The following is an 18361-nucleotide window of genomic DNA, read 5'->3' as shown; positions in this document are numbered from 1 at the left end:
AAGAAGTCAACCTGGGGGTTGCATACAGTCGACAAATTCACCTTTGTGGAATTTACAAAATAATAATCAGTATAGCATATTGTAATATTGTATACCTCGAATAGAATTTTTCTGTCTGCAGTATATTTTTAAAAACACTTTTTTTTCAAAATCAATTTTATGTGAATTTCTATGGTCTGTTTCATAGTTTGCGTTGTTGGTAACAATAATTTGGTAAACATAAACATTAGTGAACAGAGCATGATGGCACATGTGTATCTGATTGTGCCAAAATGAGCCATGCCTTTTGTATTTAAATTAGGCTAATTACATTTTTCTGTGTATATCGTACCTACAAGTACACCGAATAGGAAGTTAAGCATGTGTGAAATTTGATGTCACCTTTGAATTCACATATATTCTCTTGATTAAGCCACATTGTGTTTAATGTTGAAATGTTATATTTTCATTTAAAAAGTAAATGTTCTACATGTGCAGCTGTACCAATATTTTACATTTTCCTGTGACATGTGTATATGGAGAAAGTGCCATTTATGATATGTTGTCATCAATAATTTTGTCACTGAGAATAAAAGGCTTTAAACTCATCCACCCACTGGAACGTTTTATCATATTTATTTTTAAGAGATATGAAATTAGTGAACAATTGAGCTCTTTATATGTAGGAGATGCAAATGTAACTGAATATTTACCATTAATGAGATGCAACATAAATATCTCAGTGCCAATAAATTATACATAGCAGTAGTGTATTCTGTAGAGATCTAATAAATACTTTTGTTTTTTTTTTCCCCTGGATCCTTTAGCTATGTTCTTTATTATGGTCTAATTTACAGCCAATGGAGATATTAAATATTGGTTAACTTTTTAGAGTGATCTATTGAATTTGAAAATATTGTATTTTGAGTAAGAGTAAAACATCGTTCCAAATCATTACATTTACTGATTAAATGCTCACTGATTTTTATCCATCACTGTATTCAACAATTCAAGCAAGAGTTTACTACAGTAATGCTTCAGTGGATAATATTTGGAATAGAGTAACCATTTTAATGAGGTTCATCGAGAGAGATTCAGCAGGGAGCATTTCAGGTGTATTATGGCTTTTGTCTTGTCATGATGCACGTCTCTATAACATTAGAGAAAAGCTACAGAGCCCCACTCATCTCAGTTTAAAAAAAAATACAAAAGCCAAAACAATAAGCAAAACCACCTTTTAAGTAAATTCTAAGTGGAAAGCTAGTAAGGATAGGCGACACTGCATGCTTTTAGGGAACTTGATAAGTAAATACCATTTCTGTAGGTTAAATTTCCATCACATTTTTTAACCGTCCCAATATTGATCACCCTATAGAGGAATGAGACTGAAGTCTGGTAGTTATTAGTATAAAGAGGGTCAGCTGCAGAGACTGGTACCAAGCAGAGGCTCTCATGGTAATGATGCTGCTATTTATAGATCCCCATTTCATTAGTTGCAGAGTTTCAAGGAAGAGATTTTCTCTAGGGGAAATGGATACTTGAAGTTCATTTTCTTCCTCACATTAAGGCAGAAACGTGAACAACCTTCAGTATAGGACATGCGATTACAGTATTTTTACAGGGGCAGTTTATTCCCTAAATATATTTGCAACAGTAAATGTAAATTTAAAACATAATGTAGGAATTCAGAAATGCTAGTTGCTATTCTGGCTGAGCGCCACTTTACGTACATTGTTTTATTACCTTTCTTGCTATATATTTCTTGTAAAAATGATTAAATTTTCAGAAATCTATGCAGAGCTGAATACAACCGTAGCTGTAGTCCCTTTCTTTAATTAGAGTGCTCTAAGGCCTGCAAAAGAGTTAACTGATTGCAAGAAGAGTAGTTTCCAAAAAAACACGGTCCACCCACAATGTGTATCTGTTATATATTTGTAATATAGGTAATTGTGCTTTGCTTCTTGAATTCTTGACATTTGAGTTATTTTTTTCCCTTTAAGAGAATATTTACTTAGTTAGTATTCACTTAATTAGAACTGACTGTTTAATGTTTTCTGGGAGGGTATTTATGGTATTTTCTTTGCTATATTTGCATTCCAGAAATTAAGTCCCCCTGCCATTATTCGGCGAGCCTTTCATACATTAGAATGATGAATTGAAAGCAGAAATGGGAAAAAGACTGCAATGCAATGAAAATTTAATCAGCGTCTTCTGCTGCTTTAATAAGGCAAATAATTCTTATTGGCCGCTGTGTTAAGGTTTCTAATATTTAATTCATAACAAACCTTGCATTATTCTGCAGTAGCATCGACAGCTCCACTTTGCTGCCTGCCAACAGGCAACCATAAAAACTTAAAAGCAGATGTAAATGTCTAAAACAAGGAGAATGATTAGATCTAAAGCGGTCAAAAAAATCAACAATATTGTGAAAGAGTTTGATGGATCTCTATATTTAGATGCAAAAATGATATTAATTAAACTCACTTGAGGAGATTTTTGTTGGAGTTTGAGGTAACCTTTTACAAAGCATAGCCTTTAGTGCCTGACCAGAGACTCCAAAGGAAAGCAAATGTCAATACAGTGTTGATAATATGGTTCTTTAAACTGGACGCAAACTCTGCCATTAATGCTAGAAGTATCTGGTTCATATTCCTGTGTATGTGAATTATTTCAGCAAATATAGTGCTAAAATTGAGCTAATGGAGTAAAATGTTTTATCGTCAATTAACCCAGTTTGAGAAAAGCAGTAGCTTTCACATTCTAATTTTTGTTTGAAATGCCTTTTTAAAAAATTTTGTGACAGAATTAAAGAGAACATATGTTTTTATTTCCTAACCTGAATTTAATGATTCTGTGAATAATAGTATTTCTCTTTCTAGATGACCATCTAGATTATCCCAGTCTTTTGTGTTAGGTTCTGTTGGGCACTAAGTTTGAACCTGAAGAAATGAACAAAAAGATATCGTTGGCCGATTACATGAAAACAGCCTGAATCATTCAGAAGAATGTGGAGAAGAGTATTTCTATAGCGTGAAGCTAGAGAAATGGCAACCTGCCAAAGCTAGGTGCAAGCTCTTGTTACATGGAAGGGCTGGGCCTGTTCTCATTTCTTCTTGAAATGGCTTAATTGGTGTCAGCACCCCAGGGATAAAGGCCTCTAACACTGAAATCCACACGATTCACCCTGTCTCTGCTCAGTGTAGGGAAACTGGTAACAACTGGTGGTGAATGAGGAGTGAACGGTGCTGTAACAATACTCGATGATGTTTGGGATGACAGAAATTAATACGCACTTGCTTGAAGAAAGCAATGATTAATGGCAGTGAGCACGGGAACGCTGTCCCTCCTTTTACTCCACTTTGATGGGGATTGAAAAGCAAAAGGCTGTTTTCATTCTCTGTAGAAAGCAGAGGTCACACAGAGTACATTATAGCAATTTTTCCTCTCTGGTTTTTTTATTTCATAAATATTATGATAAGCATAGATTAGATAGATTTTTTTTATGAAAGCTTAAAAGGATATTTTATGTCACTTAAACATTGTTGTTTATGCATAAAGAAATCACACATTCTTCTCTTCACTTGTTAGATCATTTCCCTTCATGTCAGAATAATTAGTGTAATTAGGAATTAAAAAAGCCCACAAACATGCAGTTGTATTAATGCTGCTTACCATTTTGTAACTGGAATCAAAAGGGCTTAGTTTTCTGAAGACTGCTGGCATAGGATGGGGACAGGAGTGTTGCAGGGGCTTTCACCTTTTCTCTGCCCCTCCCCCATTTTTCTCAGTGAATGTTTGACGTAAATATATTTTGCAAGGTACTTGCACTTGTCAGCAGCTTTCTTAGCCATTTGATAAAGATTCTTTATTCTACAAGAAAGCCTGAAATAACAGAACTGTACTTTGGATAATGAATTCTTCATCTGTGGAGAACTTTAAAACAAAGTACAGTGTTGGCATTTTTTTCTTTTGAGTGAGAAGGCTGATATATCTTTTGGATCCGACAGGAAGACATAAATTAATAGAGTTCTGGAGTTCAGTTTCTCATTAATAATCCATTTTGTCATGGTTCTTGGCATTGTCAGCCTACTAGCTGGTTCATATTTTGCTAAAGGATAAAAGCAGATTATGTCTTAAGGCACAAAGCAAGAATAAAGAGTTTATCGCCTTTTAGGGGGAACTAACATGCTATAAGAAAAATACTGTTTTGCAAAAAGTTTCAGTTTTTAGTTAGAGATACACTGTACATTTTTCATAGGTAAAGCTTTTATTTTAAGATCTGTAATGGTGGAACCTTAGGATATTAGAGATTTAGATCATTCTTTAGAGTTGCCCTTGCTGATTATTTATTTGCAAATGTTTGTTTCTCAGGGACAGTTATGGTAGACAGATGTAAGCCTATTTTTATATTTTGTTTTTAGAACTCATAGGTGAGGATATAATTATAGTTCCAAAAGAAATACAGAGAAGTCCCTATTCCTCTCTTTGCACTGGTGGTTCTAGATATTGATACCCCTACCCAGTTTCCTAGACACGGGATCCTTGACAGCCGCTGTGAAGGTTTCAGTGTTTAACCATCTAAAAAAAATCCAGTCAATAAAATAAAATAGCCTTATGTCTAATTAGATGATCCTGTAATGACCCTCTTTATGGAGGCTTTAGAAACAGATTATTTGTAGACCCTGAACCTGGTCACAGATTCTCATAAATGACATAATTTAAAGTTGTTTGTATTTAAAAGAAATTAGTTCTTGTAAAATTGAAGTACCAAACCCTCTCTGATATTTGATAATATGGTCACTGAGATCCCCATTATTTAAGGGCAGGAAGCAAGTTGAGAGAAGATGGGTACAAATCATACCAGGAGTTCTCAATGCATTTAAGAAGTGTGTGTGTGTATGTATTTGTATTGCACATCTTTTAAAGGCTCATTCTTAACAGAAAAATGTGTGTAGTCTTCAAAACTTGGGACTTGTGCTGCCATTCCCAGCTATCCCTAATTTTGTTTGTTCATTTTTAAACTTCCAAGTAAAATGTGGGTGTACAAAAATATCTAGTTGATTATTGAGTTAGCAAGCTATGAGAAAAAAAAGAAGGTTCTATCTGGGTTATAAGATAAAGGAAAGAGTATTAAATTATGACCAAATAGGGAAAATACTGGAAGATTTTACTTATCTCTACTTAGAAGTGCTTATTCTTACTATAATTTGAAAATCTTGGTGTTTTCATTGAAGTTCATTGGATAAAACTGGGCTAAGTTGATACTGATAGTGGTATGCTACAAAGATTCATTTAGGAATGGAAAGTTTTTTTTTGTTTTGTTTTGAGTTTCTATTCTCTAGGACACTATAAGCTCCTAGAGGGCAGGAATGGTCTGTCGTCTTTTTTTTTCTTCTCCCCCACACACAGAACTTGCTCAGTAACTTATTTTTAAATAAATAAGTAAATGCCTTCTCCACACATTATCTGATGTGTATCTGCTGAGTATTTATTTATTTATTTACTTCCTTCCTTACTATTTTTTTTAAAGATTTTATTTTATTTTATTTTATTTTTTGACAGACAGAGATCACAAGTAGGCAGAGAGGCAGGCAGAGAGAGAGAGAAGGAGGAAGCAGGCTCCCTGCTGAGTAGAGAGCCTGATGCTGGGCTTGATCCCAGGACCCTGGGATCATGACCTGAGCCGAAGGCGGAGGCTTTAACCCACTGAGCCACCCAGGCGCCCCACTTAACTTATTTTTGAGTAAGCTCTATGCCCAATGGCTTAAACTCACTACTGGGAGATCAGGAGTCACATGTTCTAACAGCTTAGCCAGCCCCTCTGCTGAATATTTTAAATCTGATGTTACATTCTTCTCATGCTTTATGTAGAAATTTATCTTAACTGTAATAACCACATACAATATAAGAAAACTGCTATAGCTACTTACCTGGATCTTAAGTAATTTATATGCAAATTACTTGTAAGAGTAATTTATATATATTATTACTTCTCTCCCATTACTATCACTAATGATAACATTTATACTAAAAAAAGAAAAATTTGTGGTGAAACTCCTGTTAACATGCTTGGAATTAAATAATCACCTTTGAAGTTTTTACTTTAAAACTAGGTATGATAAGCAATCGATTTCATAACTAGAAAATATTTGTGTATTTCCAGATAGTAGTTTTGACTTATGATGATTTAATACTTGTTTCTCTATAGAGTTGGGAAGGACATTTGTTTTAGTACAGTGTAGTGAAATCTTAAAGAGTAGATTTTGACAAGAGACATTTTGCTGACACAGAATATTTTGTTCATTTTGACTCTCAAATAAGTTCTTCTGTCATAATGATTGATTTATATTCATTTTAGACTGTACAGTTTCATGACTGAGTCTTCTATCTATAAGGTACAAAAATCTGTTTAAGTTAATGATAAATTAAATAATTATCTTCAAAGGTGACAGATTGGTCACATGGATTTGACTAGTCCAAAGATTAAGCTAAGATTAAATAAAAATGTACTATGATATGAATTTTTGAAATGAATGCTAGTTTTAAAATTATTATGATTGGGAACACAGAATATAGTAAGGTTTCATTTACTCAATTGCTATAGGTTTTGTACTTTAGACTTAGCTTTAATTACATAACTTATCTGTTCTGTCGTCATTGTTGAACTATTTACTTCCTGTTTTGAACCATCCAAGGATCTTTTGTGGTTCATCAGGTGTAAAAGTATGGGAAATCATATTTTGTATTGATTTTTTTTTTACTGTAACCCTTAGTGCAATTTAAAATAGTTAAAAAACAGAACCCTTAATATTTATAACAAGAAACCATTGGATGTAGTTATGTTATGGATTTCCTAAGTTGCATCACCAGAAGAACATTTCACGTGCCAAGGGAATTTGGTGCATGCTAAGTGGTGGGTTAGATAGTAGCTCTTTGGTTGAGGTATATGTCTAAATCTCATTTGCTAGTAATAAACTAATTGCTGAATATTTTGCTTCATGAAAATCATTAAAACATGGAAAGCTTACAACTATTTGATGAATATTTTATTCCTATTTTGTCCTTATTCTTAAAAAACATATAATTAAAATATGTTATTTCTTCCATCTAGTAGTTAATAAGTCATAATTGCCTTTCACAAATACCGAAGCGCACCTACTCATAGAAGTTTGAATACAATTGTAGAGTTATAGATACCTTGAGAATCATTATGGATCCCTCATGCAGACCATGTCCCTCAGTTTAAGAACCTCTTTTGTATGGGGTGCCTGCGTGGCTTAGTCGGTTAAGCATCTGTCTGGGGCTCACTCAGGTCATGATCCCAAGGATCCTGGGATTGAGCCCCGCATTGGGCTGCTTGCTCAGCAGGGATTCTGCTTTTTTCTCTCCCTCCGCTTACTGTGCTCTCCCTGCTTGTGCACTTTGTCTCTCTGTCAAATAAGTAAATAAAATCTTAGGAAAAAACCCCTGCTTTTGTAGAGGTTGACTTTTTTCTTTTTTAACCCACATTTTGTTCCAATTTATAATTGCAATACACTTTCTTCTTGGAAGCCTAATGGGTTTACTTTCTTACTAGTGGTTCTACAAACAATCAGAGCACCATTGATCTCTGATTCTAGTGAATGTTTGGTTGTATTGAGGAGAAAAGATCAGGAATATGAATTAGAACAATTGCATGGAAGGAAAGTACAAGCTAGCAATGAGACTTGGCTTCTGATAGACCTGGAAAAAAGGACAGGGACTTGGAAGAGGGCAATCTGAAATTTGGGATGTGGATTGTTAAGGGACTTATTTGGTGATTAGCATGTTTTAACTTGTAATAAAAAGAAATATTGTTTACACTCTAGGTAGTATAAGCTCCTTGTGAGGAAGGGAATTTGTCTTATTGGCAGCTTCTTTGCTCCCTGGTGCTTTGTTAGGGATTCAAGTTTTGCTTCATGATAGAATTCCTTTAAAATATATGCAGTTCTTGTGTATATTGTGTGTGTTTATGTGTTTGTGTGTGTGTGTGTGCATAAATGTATATGTCTTGTGTATATATAAAGTAAATGATTCCTTAGGTAGAAAACTATACTTAATATATTAAACTTTCCTGAATGAAGATTTTTGAGAAAAATATCTATATCAGTAATTCTCAAGTTTTTTGATCTTTGGATCCCCTTAATACTCTTAAAAGAATTTTTTTTAAAGATTTTATTTATTTATTTGACAAAGAGAGAGATCACAAGTAGGCAGGCAGAGAGAGAGGAGGAAGCAGGCTCTCCGCAGAGCAGAGAGCCCGATGTGGGGCTCGATCCCAAGACCCTGGGATCATGACCTGAGCCGAAGGCAGAGGCTTTAACCCACTGAGCCACCCAGGCACCCCTCTTAAAAGAATTTTTAAGTGGGTTTAGTATCTGTCAATATATATTGTACTAGAAATTGAAACAAACTTTTAAAATATTTAAGTTACTTAACAAATTATAAACTTGTTATTTTTTTTTAAGCATTTTTATTTTTAAGTGATCCTTACACCCAACGTGGGTCTTGAACTTAAAACTCCAAGATCAAGAGTCACATGCTGTGCTGACTGAGCAGCCAGGTGCCCCATAAACTTGTTACATAACAAAATCAACATTATTATAATTATCAACTCTTCACATGTTATCCTAAAGAGCATTTTCCAAAACAAAACAAAATGGTAAGAATGGCATTATTTTACGTTTTTGCAAGTTAGAAGACAGCTGGATTCTCATACATTTCTGTTTATGTCCATTGCCATATGGTTGATATATATGAAGTGATATTTGACATCATGTAGACATATAATTGGAAAAGGGAAGAATATTTTATTTTATTAAAGATTTAATTTATTTAGAAGAGAGAGAAAGCACAAGCAGGGGAAGGGGCAGAGGGAGAAACAGGATCCCCGTCAAGCTGGGAGCCTCAGGTGGGGCTCAGTCCCTGGACCCTGGGATCGTGACCTGAGCCAAAGGCAGATGCTTAACCTACTGAGCCACCCAGGTGCCCCAGAAGAGTATTTTAATAACAATTTACAGTCACTGTGGATGTTCTTTTTTGATGCTACTCCAAAACTTGACCAGTGGTAGTTTCTCAAAGGTTACTTCAAATGTGGAATCTAAAGCCACATTTAAAAACTTTCTACTCTATTTCATTAAAATCTGTTGGTCTAGTATCACATTGGTGATTCTTCTACCCATGTACGATTTTGTAACATCATGTCTTGTTCATTTGGAAAATATTGGTTCACTGAGTTATGTTTATCTTCCAAATGTTAACACGTTTCATTATTTAAGTTTAAAAAAATTACATCTGTTGGATAAGGAAGACGTGGAATGGGAGTGCCTGCACACGTGTATACGTGTGTGCACACACACACACACACACGAATATTATACAGCCATAAAAAAACATGAGAGAGTTTATACCATTTGAGACAACATATGTGGACTTAGAGGGTATTATGCTAAGTGAAATAAGTCAGAATGAGAAAGACAATACCATAAAACTCCTCTCAAATAAAAATGAATTAAGAAACAAAAAGCAGAATCAGACATATAAATATAGAAAACTGATGGTTGCCAGAGGGGATGGGAGTTAAGGGTGGGCAAAATGGGTAAGAGGGAGAGGGGGACCCAGGCCTCTAGTTATGGAATGAATAAGTCATGGGTATAAAAGGCATAGTATAGGGAATATAGTCAATGATACTGTAATAGTGATGTTTTGAGACAAATGCTCACTTGTAGTGGGTGAACTTTGCATAATGTATAAGCTTGTCAAATTACTAAGTTGTACACCTGAAAGTGATGTAGCATTGTGTGTCAACTATACTCAAATATAAACAAGCAAAGACTGACGATGGGAAAACAATTACATTTGTTAATATTACATGTAAATATCAGAAAAGTTTTTAAGTACTGGGAAGCTGTCATACTTAAAGTGGTGGACACAATACAGTGTTACAAAATTCTAATTTTTTCACTGAAACATAGTTATTTTCCAAAAACTGGAAAGTTCATTTTCCAAGAAAAAGTCTGCCAAATATCTAATTTGAAATAACCATAGTTTGTAAGTCACTTGTTTTCAAAGCAGCGAGTTCAGCTTGGAACTCAGTTGTGCAAGTGTTTTGTTCTCATACTTAATATGCAGCAGTGGTGTTTTGTGTATAATTCTTGTTTTGTCACACAGAATATTAAAAAGACATGTACTCAAGGTATAATTAAATGAATAATTTTTACTGTTTCATCAAGGACATTCTGAAGTGAAAAAGTTTTTTGTTTGTTTGTTTGTTTGTTTGTTTGTTTTTTCAGTGCCCGGTAAAGAATGCAAGGACTGCTAGTATAGTTCGGTGCCATTGCCTTGCTTGGTTGCTAAGGCACCAGGAATTTCGTCTACCTGTGCTTGTGTACTGTCCGTGCAAATGTCAACACAGTAAGAAAGGGCAATAACCTTTTACTATGGTAAAAATCATTTTGATTTTGTGGACTCCTGAAAGGGTCTCAGGAAAGCCTGGGCATCCATGTGTCACCTTTTGAGAAGTAAACTACATATAAAATATAACTTGTCTTACGTTCATGATTTTGTTTTTGTGTCCAGTATCTGTATGAAACGATTACCTGAAAAGACGTAGATTTTTATTATGCTACTCCTGAAGGTAACAATACATCCTTCAGCCACTATTGTGGTCCTCTGGGAGTATTTATTAAGTGTCTATACAAATATAATGTTCCACTGAATAGTTTTCGAAGTTAAGATACAACTTTGCGTTTGTAAAGCGGACCCTGTAGTCATTCTTGACTGCACTCATAAAAGTAAAAGGGGAGATCAACTGATGCACTTTGGCCACACATATCTAGCATAAGCATCCTGGGGTCTGAGGAAGTTGCAGAGTGATTATTTATGAAATAAGGGTTGGACTGGGTGATTTCTAAGGTCTCAGTCAGCTTTAATATTTACTATTTAAAAATGCTAAGTGTGTTTTTCAAAGCAGAATTGGCCCATTTAATCAAACTGGTTATGTATTAATGTTGTTTTCACAGTATTGAAAGGTGGAATATACTGTACGGAAGAGGAAATAGAGGGGGCTTGTAAATGGAGAAGGTTTCTGGAAGCAAGTGGGTTTCAAGTGGCAGGGAAGAAGAAGTTGAATGGTAAGGAGATGCACATTGCAGCTTCTTTAACATATCTCTGAGGAGTCTTTGTGCTCTTCAATAGAATAGCAAAGAAGGAAAATTTGAGTTCAGAAAGAACACTAAGGCCTATCAGAATCTGCCAGTGGTGTGCTCTGATATTGCCATATGTAGTATGAACTATTAAAAAAACCTCTAAAGTAAAAAGTGGATCAGAACATAGTGTTGATTCTCAGGTTCTCTTAGCCCCATTTATTGCATTTTGACTGGAAAGCTATAATTTTTTTTTTTAAGGGGTAAACCTTATTTAGACTTTTTTTAAAAAGATTTATTTATTTATTTGACAGAGAGAGATCACAAGTAGGCAGAGAAGCAGGCAGAGAGAGAGAGGAGGAAGCAGGCTCCCTGCTGAGCAGAGAGCCCAATGCGGGACTCGATCCCAGGACCCTGAGATCATGACCTGAGCCGAAGGCAGCGGCTTAACCCACTGAGCCACCCGGCGCCCCTTATTTAGACTTTTAAGATATTTTATGGTCTTTCTCCCCTTCCCCCTTTTTTGTTTTTTAAAAAACTTTCCACCAAATGTGGGGCTTGAACTCACGACCTGGAGAGCAAGAGTTACATGCTCTACTGACTGAGCCAGCCAGGTGCCCCTCTGTGGTCTTCCTCTGACATTCTGTAAGGAAGAAGTAATACTCAGTTAAGGGGAAAAAAAGGTCCCTCAAGCTCAGTCCAGCACAGTGTCAAAGTCCTCTGTAAAAAATTGCTAGTTGGAGGGACTCAGTGAATCCTGGGAAGGTGCTGTTTAGATCGTTAAAAAGGAGAGGGAGCTTCTGTAAGGCAATTTTGTGTTCAGGCAAATCAAAGTTGGAAGGTGGAAAAGCTGCTATTGTGGCAATGTTTAAGGAGAAAAGACTCCAGAGACCGTGTATTTTGGAAATATTTGACAACATTAGCAACATCAACTGCTGACAAAAAAAGAACCACCTCTTTGGCAAATCTTTCACAGTTGTGCCAAGAAAAGCAGCTTCATTGGAACATTTTCATAAACTATCATCAGTTATGCAGCGGCAGCTTCACAAATCAGAAATGATATCTTCAGGCGCTGCTGTCAAGTGTTATTCAAATAATACCAGCCTCACATTTGAATAGCAGCAGACATTTTGAATTAATTAATCAGATGAGATAGTCTAGGCCTTTTCTCATTAGTCTCTGGGTCAGGCTTGGGAAGATATATGCGTTGGTGATGATATACTTGTCTTTAATCGTGATTTATGAAGATTTAGGATTGTGTGTGATTTGTCAAAGGTTCTGGGAAAAGGCTGGTGCATATTTCATTACCTAATCTGAGATTGATTTTATGATGCTAAGAGATATCACACTATTGTTCAAATGTGTGGGAAGTACAGGTAGACACAGCATCTCAGGCTTTTTACTGGCTTATCTTTTCAACTGTCAAACAATGCTGTAAACTTTAACTGCTTGTAGTTAACAATTCCTGCTTTAATTATAGGCAGATTTTTCATTCTGTCCAAAGGGAGAAGTTTCAGTGGTTATTTAGCTAAAATGCATAGCAGACATTATAACTATGACCTGGTATGAATCATGGACAAAGTTGATAAATTTCATGGGTTGGTCATGGTGAAAATATAAAATTTCATGGCTTGTCAAAGATTAATAGAAAAATCCCATTAAAATGGTGCAAATAATGGAAGAACAACAAGTAAGGTTGCTCTCCTTACATGTTACCTTCCCTCTCAGGACTAACTTTAGTAAAATTAGGATGTGAAATCATGCTTTTCTCAGTTATTCAAGCAATGTTTATGTGAAATATCTTGTATAGTGCTTGATATATAGTAGATACTGAATATTTGCTAATTTTCTTTTCTCCTTTTCTACCTACTTTTCTTCCTTTGCATTTGATGGTTGCAGTTCTGTTAGTCTTGCTTAAGCTTTACATTCATAACAGTTTGAATTTTTAATTCTTCTGGGTCTTAAGTTTTTGGAGAATGTTTTATTTTGGGGTGAGGAATGTACACATGGGAGTCCTTCATGTTAGCAGACTGGATAATCAGGGGACCTAGTGTGATACAGAGCTCATGTTGTGTCTGCTTGTACAGTGTGTGTCCGTGTGTGTTATAGTAGCACAGTAGGTGGTGGATACACAAGAAATCAAATATTAACCTCTAAGTACATAAGAAGCATGCACTGCTTAATTCAAGGTGGATCTTTCTTCACTATCTGCCTCCTGAGGGCAGTTACATGTTTGTGATAAGGAGGATCTGTTTTTCATTCCACTCTCAAGCAAACTAAAATGTATATTGCTTGAAGAATTAAGAAATGGTAAGGTGATTTGCAATCTTGTCATACAAAATAAAAACTTGGCCCCCCCATTTTAGACAGATGATTGACAGGGATTGTTTTATTGGAATGATATAGCTATTAATAATTATTAGTTCTTTGTCACTTCTTTGTTTTGGGAACTGGGTTAGTACTCCTAAAGCAACATTTGGCACATCTTAACACAATTAGAGTTGGACAGTTCTAATTGATGTTCACATTGGGGAAGGCAGTTTATAAATAATAAGATGCACTAATATTTGGAGAGAGAGAATATTTAAGAGTAATTTGGGAAGCAGCTTGACACAGTAGAAAAATACTGGTTTTAGAATTCAACCGATTTAAGTCCCACCTCTGGAGCTGCTACTTAATTGATTTGTAACCTCTCCAAGTTACCTAATGTTACCTGAGCATTTTCCTGATCTTTTTCCTGATCTGAGGTTGCTAATAGCTAGCTTTCAAGGTGGTTGTGAGAATTAGAGGTGAATGTGTACACAGCATCTAATGTGGTATCTGGCATAAATCACAGTTTTTGCTGTTATTTAATCTGTTCATTTATTTCTTCAAGAAACATGGATTGAGGACTCATTATACGTTAGTAACATAAGTAAGGCATCAGAAGTACAAAGCAAGTACTTTCTGGTGAGAAATAGAGTGATATATGTGGATAAATATAAGCGGAATCATCAAGTGAGAAGAAAAGGCAGGAATGGGACAGGCAGAGATCACATCAGTGAGGCTTTAATTCTGTGTGGGGAGAAGGTTTTATTCTGTATTTTGGGTAGTTACTGATGGATTTAAGCAAGAGAGTGATATCAGATTTTCCACATGATTCACTTTGGAAACTATTAGAAGGAACATACTGGTTAAGAGGCTTTCTCAAGGGGCGCCTGGGTGGCTCAGTGGGTAAAGCCGCTGCCTTCGGCTCAGGTCATGATCTCAGGGTCCTGGGATGGAGTCCCGCATCGGGCTCTCTGCTAAGCAGGGAGCCTGCTTCCCTATCTCTCTCTCTCTGCCTGCCTCTCCATCTACTTGTAATTTCTCTCTGTAAAAAAAAAAAAAAAAAAAAAAAAAAAAGAGGCTTTCTCAAGTCAGTGATGATGTATGTACTTCTAGTGGGTAATAGTAGAGATTTAAAAAGAGGGAAAAATGGTCTTAATAAAACTAAAAAAAAAAAGGTAAGGATTAGTGATTGATTAGAATTTTCTTGTCTCCCTTCACTGTCTGACTTAGCCTATGTATCCTTAAGAACTTATTAGGCTGGGTGTCCTTCTTCCAGGAAACGTTTGAACTTCCCCAGCTCATGTGCTCCAGTAGCATCCTGTTTTTTTCCCTTCTTACTGTGCTTATGATACTATATTTTGATTATGTGTTTAATTTTATATTGCTGTCAGTTAATTGTGAGCTCTGTAAGGCAGAGATATGTTTTGTTCATCGTTGTGTCGGCTAGCACATGGTAGGAAATAGTCAATGTCAATTTGTTGAAATGAACTGAATATAGAATGTGAGGGAGGAGAATACATGGATATTTGTTTGTTTTTAGTAGGTGACCAGGTAAGTAGTTGTCATCAACTGAGAAATTTTAAAAATGGGATTACATAAAAAAGAATAAAAAGGGGCACCTGGGTGGCTCAGTGGGTTAAGCCTCTGTCTTCGGCTCAGGTCATGATCTCACGGTCCTGGGATCGAGTCCCGCTTTGGGCTCTCTACTCAGCAGGGAGCCTGCTTTTCTCTCTCTCTCTCTCTGTCTCTGCTTGCCTCTCTGTCTACTTATGATCTCTCTATCTCTGTTAAATAAATAAATAACATCTTTAAAAAAAAAAAAGAATTAAAAAAAATAAAAATAAATAAAATGGAATTGCAGGGTCATGGGGTATGTTCGTTATCAGTTTTGGTAGATAATGTCAAATTGTTTTCCAAAATGTTTATAGTAGCTTATATTTATGTCAGCACTATATAGTTATTCCATTCGTTGAGGGGATCAGTTTAAAAAATATATCCTGGGATGCTTGGGTGTCTCAGTCCGTTAAGCCTCTGCCTTTGGCTCAGGTCATGATCCCAGGATCCTAGGACTGAGTCCTGCTTTTAGGCTCCTTACTAGCTGGGAGCCTGCTTCTCTTCTCCCTCTGCCTGCTGTTTCCTGTGCTTGTGTACTCTCTCTTTCTCTGACAAATAAATAAATAAAATCTTAAGAAATTAAAAAATATATATCCTTAGGTGAAAGTCATATAACCATAGTTAACCACTTTGTATAATTCAGTGAGACTTAGTACATTTGCTAAGTGTAAAATTACATGACACTTAGTACATTTGCATTGTTGTGCGACCACTTCTCTCTAGTTCCAGAACATTTTCATCACCTCAGAAGGTAATCACGCATATCTGTTAAGCAGTCACACACTGTTTCTCCCTCCCCACCACCACTGGCAATACAATCTGCTTTTTGTCTCTGGATTTACCTATTCTGGATATTTTACGTAAATGGAATTATAGTTGACCTTGAAGAACACAGGTTTGAACTGTGCAGATCCACTCACAGGCAGATTTTTTACAGTGCAGTACTGTAAATGTATTTTCTTATGATTTTCTTTTTTCTTTTTTTTTTAAAAAGATTTTATTTATTTATTTGACAGACAGAGATCACAAGTAGGCAGAGACAAGGCAGAGATAGAGAGGGAAGCAGGCTCCCTGCTGAGCAAAGAACCTGATGTGGGGCTCGATCCCAGAACTCTGGGATCATGACCTGAGCTGAAGGCAGAGGCTTTAACCCACTGAGCCACCCAGGTGCCCCTCTTATGATTTTCTTAATATTTTCTCTATTCTACTTTATTATAATGATATGGCATTTAATACATATTCCATACACAGTATGTGTCAATCAGCTGTTTATGTTATTGGTGAGGTTTCTGGACAATAGGCTATTAGTAATCAAGTTTTGGGCAAGTTGAAGTGGATTTTCAACTCCGTAGGGGGTTGGAGCCTCTAATTCCCTCAATTGTTCAGGGTCAGATATATACAGTATATGTTGTGACTGACTTCTTTCACTTAACAGTGTTTTCACGTTTCTTCCATGTTGTGGCATGTTTCAATACTTCATTCCTTTTTATGGTCATAATATTCCATTTTGTAGCTATACTGCATTCTGTCCATTCTTCATGTTATGACATGTGGGCTATTTCTGGGTTTTGGCTATTTTTGAATAGCTCTTGTGAATATTAGGAACATTTGTGAACAAGTGTTTGAGTACATGTTTTTAGTTCTTTTGGGTATATACCTAGGAATGGAATTTATTGATAAGTGATAAATAGTGATAGTGATAAATCTATTTCTAACTTTTTGAGGAGACACCAAACTGTTCTCTACAGTGAGTGCTTCATATTATATCCCTATCAGCATTGTGTGGGGCTTCTATTTTCTCATGAACACCTCTTATTTTCTATTAAAAAAAAGTTGTTGGGACACCTGGTTGGCTCATCCAGTTAAGCGTCTGCCTTTGGCTCAGGTCATGACCCCAGGGTCCTGGGATCAAGCCCCACATCAGGCTCACTGCTCAGTGGGGAGTCTGCTTCTCCCTCTCCCTTGGCCCGCCCCTCCCCCTACTTTCTCTCTCTCTGACAAATACCATCGTACTAGGTGTGAAATGATACCTCATTGTGGTTTTGCATTTCCCTAATAATTACTGATAATGAAAATCTTTTCATGCTTTTTGTCCATTTATATATCCTCTTTGGAGAAATAACTGTTCAGACCTTTTCCCCATTTTTTATTTGGATAGCTTGTCTTTGTTGTTGAGTTGTAACAGTTTTCTTTATATATTTTGGATACTAGACTCTCCTTACCAGGTATGTGATTTGTAAATATTTTATCCTGTGGGTGTATTCTGTAGCTTGTTATTTCACATTCTTGGAAATGTTCTTTGATGCACACAAGTTTTTAATATTGATGAAATCCAGTTTATCAGTTTTTCCTTTTATTGCATTTGCTTTTAGCATTATATTTAAGAATTTATTGCCAAATCCAAGGACCTGAAGACCACTATATTTTCTTCTAAGAGTTTTGTGGTTTTAGCTCTTTTATTTATTTATTTATTTATTTTAAATATTTTATTTTTATTTATTTGACAGAGAGAGATCACAAATAGGCAGAGAGGCAGGCAGAGAGAGGAAGGGAAGCAGGCTCCCTGCTGATCAAAGAGCCCGGTTTGGGGCTCGATTCCAGGACCCTGAGATCATGACCCGAGCCGAAGGCAGAGGCTTTAACCCACTGAGCCACTCAGGCGCCCCAGCTCTTTAATTTAGATGGGTTGATTGAGTTAACTTTTGCATATAGTATGAGGTCGTGGTCCAGCTTTGTTCTCTGGGATGCAGATACTCATCTGCCCCAGCACCATTTGTTGAAGAGATCGTTCTTTCCCCACAGAATGGTCCTGCCATCTTCGTAAAAAATCTCTGCTAAGGGGCCTAGGTGGCTCAGTTAGTTGAGCATCTGACTCTTGCTTTTGGCTTAGGTCATGGTCTTGGAGTCAGGAGATCCAGCCCCATGTGGGGTTCTGTGCTCAAGGAGAGTCCGCATGAGATTCTCTACCAGCCCTCTGCCATTGCCCCTCCCCCCGACTCTCTCCCTCTCTCTCTCTAAAATGAATAAAAAAATCTTAGAGAGAGAGGGAGGAAGAGAGTGCATGAGTGGGGAGGTAGAGCCAGACGGAGAGGAAGAAAAATCCCTAAGCAGACTCCCCACTGAGCATGGAGCGCAGTGCAGGGTCGCATCCCCAGACGTGGTGACCTGGACCAAAATCAAGAGCTGGAGACTTAACCAACTGACCAGGTGCCCCTGAATAAGGAAACCTTAAACAAAATTTATTGGCTATAGCCATGTGGGTTTATTTCTGGCCTTTCAGTTGTATTCCAATAATC

The 18361-nt window shown here is 36.4% G+C and overlaps 1 protein-coding gene across 3 annotated transcripts in view; it reads left to right on the top strand.

Moving 5' to 3' along the window:
- The window catches only part of PBX3 (PBX homeobox 3), a 215427-nt gene that overhangs the window by 13224 nt on the left and 183842 nt on the right, over positions 1-18361 (top strand). Inside the window, exon 3 of one of the 3 annotated variants that reach the window (XM_059410801.1) lies at positions 10290-10410. The exons of the other annotated variants lie outside the window; for them this stretch is intronic. The gene's annotated coding sequence lies outside the window, so the exon portion shown is untranslated. The remainder of the gene's footprint in view (positions 1-10289; positions 10411-18361) is intronic. 3 annotated transcript variants of the gene reach the window in all.

This window comes from Mustela nigripes, chromosome 9 (genome assembly GCF_022355385.1).
Source record: "Mustela nigripes isolate SB6536 chromosome 9, MUSNIG.SB6536, whole genome shotgun sequence".
NCBI lineage: Eukaryota > Metazoa > Chordata > Mammalia > Carnivora > Mustelidae > Mustela > Mustela nigripes.
Note: the sequence above shows the minus strand (reverse complement) of the source record. Positions and strands in the feature narration are given on the sequence as shown.